Here is an 8,617-nt window from a genome sequence, read left to right on the forward strand (position 1 = left end):
GGCCCAAGAAATACTAAACAGGATGCAGACAATGAAGAGAAACTGTATCCAATTCAGTGCAACAACAGCTATCTGTTAGCTGCACACTAAGCCTGACCCACCCTAGATGTCCGCGACGAGCAGCCAAAAAGGCGAGTCCGGAATCGGCCCCTCTTTGCAGGCACCCTGGTTTTCTATTCTGGCTTAGCTGCTGCCTGAGGCTTGGTTTTATTTCTAGATATCAGCCCAGCTTCTACTGGTTGGAATTATGTTTAATGTTAATTTTACAGCTTTTGCTTATTTGAGAGACACAAGTCTGTTCCAAGGCCAAGGACTTTCCACTGCAGGACTTTGCTCTTCTTTTGCAGGAATGTGCTATGGCTGGATCATCCTCTGGTTGCCTCCTTCTTGTCATTTATGTCTTATTCAAATGGGTTTGCAGAGGCTTTCCCTGACCACCCAAACCAAAAGTACACTCTTCCATGGCTCCCATCCCTGTTTTTCACCCCAGTTTGTTTTATTCATAGCATTTGTCAGAATGTGAAATCACTTTGTTCATATATTTGTGCCTGCTTTGTTTTATTCACCATAGTATCCCTGAAGCCTACAATAAGTGTCTGGCATTTATTAGTTACCAATAAAAAATTGTTGAGTGGAAAAATAGATTGGGTGGTATATGAGTTAGTTTTGCTGCAATAATGCTAAATAACAAATCCTCCTAAAACTCAATGTCTGAAAATAACAAGCATTCCTTTCTTGCCCATGAATCTATGGGTCAGCTTGAGTTCAGCTGACCTCAGATGAGCTCTGCTGAGCCTGGCTCCAGGCTGTGGGTTGTGTTCAGCTCTGCACCATGTGTTTCTTCATTCTTTTTGGGCTAGAGGCTGCCTGGGGCATGTTCTTCTCTCAGCAGATCACTGGAAAACAAGAAGGCAGGCAAAATCATGTCATGCTTCTTGAAGCCTTGGTTGTGATTGGCACACTGTTACTTCTGTGAACCTTCCACTGGTCACAGCAAATCACAGGACCAAGCCCAACACCAAAGAAGTGGGAAAGTATGTTCTGCCCACTATTATTCAGGATTATGACACTCAACTCAAAACACATATCATTGCTGCTGATTAAATATTGATTGTGTCACAGGATATTAAACTATATAAAAAATTTGATCTCATCCAACTACTTCCTTTTGCACATGAGAAAACAGACCCAGAGAAATGAGAGCGAGAGAACACTGCCAAGTTATATGGCAAAGGGTGGATGTATAATCCTATTAAAGGGGAGGGAAGAATTAAGATCAATAATTCAATCTGATCTGAATGAATGAATGCAAAAGTGAATTGGATTGACAGAAAATAGGCAGCAGAGAGAGAGAAATCGAAGACGCAAGAGAAAAAGCATGGTCTTGGAGAAGGCAGGGGATGAAGAGATCAAACGCATTGGTGGAAGGTGGGCCTTGAAAAGGAGGGATTCTGCTGGAAGGGAGGAAAGAACGGGTAGGTGTATAGACAGATTTCTGGTTTGTAATGAAAGAATGATAAGAATTGGAGGAGGTCGGGTCTGTGAGAAAGAGTGCAATACTTGATTGGCGTACTCAACTGTAACACACCCGGAAATAACACAATCAGATCTAGTGTGATGGGTGCTGTGTTCCCAGACCCCAGAACTCCCGACCGCTTAATAGCATTAAACAAGGTGTTACTGTCTGTAGAGCATCAAAGTCAGTGAGTTGCAGCATCATTGCCCTGAGACGACCTCAGTTTTCTTAGGAAAGGAAGTGTGGGAGTCATTTGCTGAAAGTGAAGGCAGCAAGAGTTGTATAAGTGGCTTGTGGTTAATGATGAAGGTTTGGAAAAATATCTAAGGGAAATGGGAGAAAGTGACCAAAAGCACCTAAAGAATTTACCACCAACAGAGGGCTTGCTTCACTCAGATTAGATCATGGATGGAAGCAGTGTCCGTCCGCACGGTTGCATGATTGCCTCTGGCAACTCCTTCTTCCAACGATTTATGGAATGCTTACTGAAAGCCATGAAAAACAGTTCCTAGTTCCAAGCAGATGATAGTTTAATCAATATATTGCAAAATGAGTTAATAACTAGAGAAAAGACTCTGTTGTAATTCAGAACTTAAAACTAAAAACTAAAGCATGGATTCATGCAAATGTAACCTTTCCATCTCATCTGCCTCTATCAAATGTCACTGCCATTTAATTTTCTAATAAATTACACACATATACAGTGTTTAAATGCAAAGTTTAATGAAGTCAATAAAATAAGGGCATAAATCAGTAGAATGTAAATTCCATTCCTGTCCTTTACTACCTAATTGAGAGATAAATGTCATTTACTTTGAGATAATGTTTTCACAAAAGCACTTAGAGGAGCTTCAGCTCCAATATTCCAGAAGGACCATTCCTGACCACTATTATTTATGATAATGACACTAAATTAAAAACACATATATGGATAGAAACATCCCTATCATTGCTGCTGATTAAATACTAAGTGTGAAGGTGACAGAATGATAAAACTGTAAAGAACTTTGCTCCAGTCCAACCACCTCATATACAGCTGAGAAAAAAGGCACAAGGAAATAAAATAAATTATTTTTCAGGAGGCACATAACAAATTAGTGGCAGAACAGAAATAAATCCCAAATCTCCTGATTCCCACTCCAGGGTCATTTCACGTCACCAGCAGTTTCCTTACCTGGCTTGGTAGTCTTATTATGCAGGGGTCCAAGTTGCCAGAACAAAGAAAGAAAAGAAAGGTATCAAAAGGGTAGCTGTATACAACATCACTCTCTGTTCTTCAGGCAATCAGAGGAGCCTAGAGAAGCAGCTCCATCACCCAGATATTGACAGGCACACGGCCTACCGTGATAAGTGCACAGTCAGTGCCAAACCCTCTTGGGCACCAACAGAAGCAAAGTGTCTGCCACTCAAAGGTGCTTTCTGCAAGCAGGATGTATACCAGCTAAAAACCTGAATGAATATGGTCATTGTGAGGGAACACAAGGTGTCATTTGCTTTATTTTGGAAACTTCACGGAGTCACTATGCTTACTCAGCTGCAGGACAGCCAATGTGCCAGGAAGAATATTATTTCTCACCCCCATCTTCACTGACCAAGATGCAAACTATTGAAGGGATGCTAATGGGCTCTTTAACTATATGATTTCTATCCTCAATAAATCTCCTGTCTTAGTCTATTCCTGCTGCTATAGTAAAATATCACAGATTGAGTAGCTTAGAAACAACAGAAATTTATTTCTCACAGTTCTGGAGGCTGGGAAGGCCAAGATCACAGTGCCAGCAGATTCGTTGTTTGGCCCACTTTCTAGTTCATGGACAGTACCTTCTCACTGTATCCTCACACTGTGAAAGGGAAGCAGACAAGTTCTCTGGGGTCTGTTTTACAAAGAACTAATTGCATTCATGAGGGTTCCATCTTTATGACCCAACTGCTTCACAAAGGCACATTGGGCATTAAGACTTCAACACAGTAATTTTGAGAGTACACAAACATTTGAATCATAGCATCTCCCCAGAGACAAAATCCACAATAATATTAAATTTGGGACATTTCAGACAGTCTTATCCCCTGATTTCTTCTCCACATATCTAATATTTTCTGTCACAGTTTTTAGGGAGTTGCAGGGAGCAGTATCTCAAGCATTTCAGGATAATATACAGAAAAAGTCTTGTTAATCTTGGACAGGGTCAAACCATTCACAGCGTATTGTTTTGTATTCATTTCATTTTAAGGAGGGCATGGAAAATCCAGCATGTGAACTGAGGGGTCTGAAAAGTGGGTTATAAGAGAAATGACTGAGGAAATTCTAAATGCTTAGTCTGCAAAGAACACACAAAAAAGACACTTCAGATTTCTTCAAATAATTTTAAAAGAATAGTCTTCTGTTTTGTAACCATTTATTAGTTACAAAACAGAAGTAGAGTCACAGATGTAGAAAACAAACCTATGATTACCAGGGGAAAAGGGGGGGAGGGATAAATTGGGAAATTGGGATTGACATATACACACTACTATATATAAAATAGATAACTAATAAGAACCTACTGTACAGCACAGGGAACTCCACTCAATAGTCTGTAATGGCCTATTTGGGAAAAGAATCTTAAAAAAGAGTGGATATATGTATATGTATAACTGATTCACTTTGCTGTACACCTGAAACTAACACAACATTGTAAATCAACTATACTCCAATAAAATTTAAAAAAAAATTTTTTTTAATAAGTAAATAAACATTCACTTAGATATCCCCCCAAAAAAGGATAGTGACTCTGTATTTGTAAAAATTATAGATAGATAGATAGATAGACAATGTGCTTGTTTTTTTAAAAATCAACTAATACAGAAAAGTACAAAGAAAAATGTTTAAAATTCATCCAAAATTTCACTACCTAAAACAACCATCATTAATATTTGATCACCTTATTCCAGATATTCTTCTATGTCCCACAGAAAGGGAAGAATAAGTATAGAGCAATATAGATAAACATATTTCACAAAAAAATCATGCTTTGTATATGGTCTTGAAAAAATAGATATAATAAATTTTTGCTTGATTTTAACAGGATTAAAAAGAGACTGAAGTAAATCTGCATAACTGTCAGAGATAATACCAAAAAAATTTCTTTAAAAATATGAAAACATTAAAAAAATTTGAAAACATTAAGGGGTAGGGTCATCAAAGTTCTTTTCATTTAGTTTTAGACAATATTTATTAACTCTCTGCTAGAGATGAGGAAATTACTATATTGCACTTCTTTTCCCTCTTTCCCCTCTCCCCACCTCAAATTTTCCTTGGTTATTATATTATTTTCCTGTGATGCTATAACAAGTCACCACAGACTTTGTGCCTTAAACAACAGAAATTTACATTCTTACTGTTCTGGAAGCTAGAAGTCCAAAATCAATTTCACTGGGCTAAAATCAAGGTGTCGGCAGGGCCACGCTCTCTCTGAAGGCTTTAGGAGAGAATCCTTGCCTTGTTTCTTCCCACTTTGGGTGGCTTCCAGCATTCCTTGGCTTGTGGCTGCGTCATTCCAATCTCTGCCTCTGTGGTCACATGGTCTTCTCCTCTTCTGTCATATCTCCCTCTATCTCTGTCTTAAAAGAATACATGTGACTGTATTGAGGGCCGATCCAGATAATGCACAATGATCTCCCCATCTTAACTTAGTCACATCTATGAAGTTCTATTTTCCATTTAAAGTAAGATTCACAGGTTCTGGGGATTAGGACATGGTTAACTTTTAGGGGGTGTTATTCAGCCTAACACCTAACAGCCTAACATTATTCAGCCTAATTATTTTATTATTGTTCCAACAAGTGATGGTTTACAGTATCTGCATTCTCTTCTGTACTTGTGATTCTCACAATTACTTAGTCTCAGTTCCATATTTAAGTAGATTTGATGTCTACTCCCAATCCTTTTATTTAGTTTCTCCTTTTCTGATTTTTCAATTTTGTTTCACCTCTTAGTGGGCAGTCATTAGTTATTGTTATTCTCTAATTCATTGATTTTTTTCCCTTATATCTAAAACATCTTTTCTCTTTGCTTTTTTTAATTTGCTCTGTTACTTTTTTCCAATTTCTACAACTGTCGATCTTTAGCTCATTTGTTTTCATCTGTGTGGTTTTGTGATAAACATTTTTAGAGCTATAAATTTCACTCTCTGTACTACTGTAGCTGGGTCCACAAATTTAACTCGTAGTGTTTTCATTTGTTCAATTTTAAGTATTTTTGCAATTTTCTTAGTTTTTCTTTTTCACCAAAGTTTTTTAGTAATGGATTTACATTTTGCTTGATCTAGCAGTTTCTGAAAGGAGTATGTTTAAATGTGTTACTGTTAAGTATAGTTTTATTCATTTTCCCGCATAATTCTGTTTGTGGCTTTTATTTTAGCCTATCTTGTAAGGTACATATATGTTTCTCATTAGTTTCTTAATCTATTGTTCTTTTATGCTACACTATTACCCTTATGTTTTCACCTTGAATTCTTCTTTTAATATCAAAATTGCTATCACAACTTTGTCTAGCTTATATTTTGCCATACATGTAATTTCAAATTTTCTTTCTTTCAGTTTTAAATGTGCCTCTTCTAAAATCTCTATTTGTGAGACATACTTTTAAAATATATCTCTGAAACTCTGTCTTTTGTCCAGTAAGCTAAGTCCATTTGCATTTATTATTATTTTTATATGAGAATGCCCTTCCACCACGCTTTTCATCTTTTCAATTTACTACATTTTTATTCTGCTTCTTTTTCTCTTTTCCTGCCCTTCAAAAGATAGATTGGATTCTCTTCTTCTCATTTGAAGTTTACATATTCTATGTTTATTATTTGATGGTTATGCCAAATTTATTAAAACCAAAAGTTTTATTTATATTTATCATTTAATTTCTTATATTAGTAGTGTCAATATCCACTTCATAAATAAAACAAGTACTTTGCATCTCTAAACCTCTGGTCTCTACACCTTTCTTTCTCCCAGCTATGTTTTTAAGCAACCATAATTTTGTTCTAGATCATTATGAATATACTTTTTTGGGTCCTTTCTTTTGAAACAACAGTGAGCTTTACTAAGTTACTAACTGCCTCAGTCGGTTTGGACTGCTATAGCAAATTACCAAACATGAGTAATTTATTTTTAAAAAATATTTTTTTATTTATTTGGCTGTGCCAGGTCTTAGTTGCAGCACATGGGATCTTCATTGCGGCATGCAAACTCTTAGTTGCGGCATGCAGGATCTAGCTCCCCCACCAGGGATTGAACCCGGGTCCCCTGCATTAGGAGCATGGAGTCTTAACCACTGGACCACCAGGGAATTCCCAAACATGAGTGATTTAAACAACAAACATTTATTTCTCACAATCCCAGAGGCTAGAATTCAGAGATCATGGTGTCAGCATGGACAAGTTCTGCTGAGAAGCCTCTTCTGGGATGCGGACTACTTCCTTCTCCTTGTATCCTCACATAAAGGAAAGAGAAAGGAAGCAAGCTCTCTTGTGACTGTTATAAGGATACTAACTGCATTCATAAGGGCTTCACCCCCATAATCTCATCTAATCCTAATTACCTCCCTCAAGCCCCACTTCCTAATACCATCACATTGGGGAGGGAGTAAGATTTTAACAGATGAATTTTGGGGTGACACATTCAATCTATAATGCTTATTTTTTATCCCACATAGCTTACCATTTTCTTCTGGATTTATAAGATCTTTGTGTAGTAAACCTTCTGAGGACATCTTTATTACATCCTACTACTTAAATAATGGTTTGTCTGGATACAAAATTTACTACATCAAACATATAAAATTACTCCATTGTCTCGCATACACTTTGCATTCATTCACTCCTTACACAAACTAAGAGCTAGTGATTATCATCACACTGACAGCTCAGGAATCTGTTGAGCTGTGGCAGAGCACTGGCTCAGTTCACAGAGGTGCTGAGGACCCACTCAGGTCCACAGGCCTCCGAAGACTATTTTCTTAACCATTCAGCAACCAGCCCAATAGGTTTTTTTCCCCCCAGTTCAAATGTGATTTAGAAGGAAAATATCTGGTCACTTGGGGACACAAGCCTTGAAAATGTATTTATAATTCAGGAAAAGGAGGCGGGGGAGGACAGTCTCTCCTAACCACGGTGAGCAATCTGTTCAGTCTCCAGAGCATGAAGTTTGATTTTCTTTTTATCTGGCTTTTATGTTCAAGGGACTATAAATGTCAGAAATCAAGCATTCCCTCTGGATCGTAGAGTAATAAATAACTTTCATACCATTTTGCACAGATGCTGTGACTAAATTGAGACCAGGAAAGATGCAGACAACTATAGCAACAAACTGATGATGAATCTATTTTTAAGAGCAACTGTTAAATTAGAAAGATTTGTCAAATTAAAAAAAAAAAACATAGAAGGAAATAATTTAGGCACCAATTCTAAGAGATTCAAAGGAGATTCAGAACTAGAGTAAATGAGCAATCCACTCAGCCCAGAAAGAGGCGAGATCATCATTTTGCAACTTTAAACAAAATTCTGAACGTTTTAAGGCATAAAGGAGAGTTATACCTTGAAAGAATTAACGTATTACTGGGAATAGAAAAAAAATTTCTGAAATAATAAAAACTTTATACTCTAAATAAAATATAATATTAAGAATAATATCACTATCTGCCTTTAGGGAAATACATATTTAAAACCAAGATATGAATATTTACTCTAAATTGATTCAGTTTTATTAATTTAGCAAATATTTTTAACCACTCCAACATAGTAATACCACTCCTGGATATCTATTCTAAAGTAAAGAATACAAAATTTTCAACAGCAGCAAACGTTCAATGAAGCACTATTTTGTAATAGGAATATATTAGAAATGAAACCAAAATAAAGGAAACTAATAATTTACTGAGGAACAATTATTTGTCAGGCATTATCTGGGCACTTTACCTAAGTTATATTTAACAGTAATAATCTAGATATTCTTTCCCTAATGAGGAAATGAGGTCAAAGATATTATGTTACCTGTGAAAGATTAAACACACGGTTAATAAGAGCAAAGTATAACCTAAGTGACAGTGAATGGAATAATGGTTAATTA

Source organism: Balaenoptera ricei, chromosome 8 (assembly GCF_028023285.1).
Source record: "Balaenoptera ricei isolate mBalRic1 chromosome 8, mBalRic1.hap2, whole genome shotgun sequence".
Classification (NCBI taxonomy): Eukaryota; Metazoa; Chordata; class Mammalia; order Artiodactyla; family Balaenopteridae; genus Balaenoptera; species Balaenoptera ricei.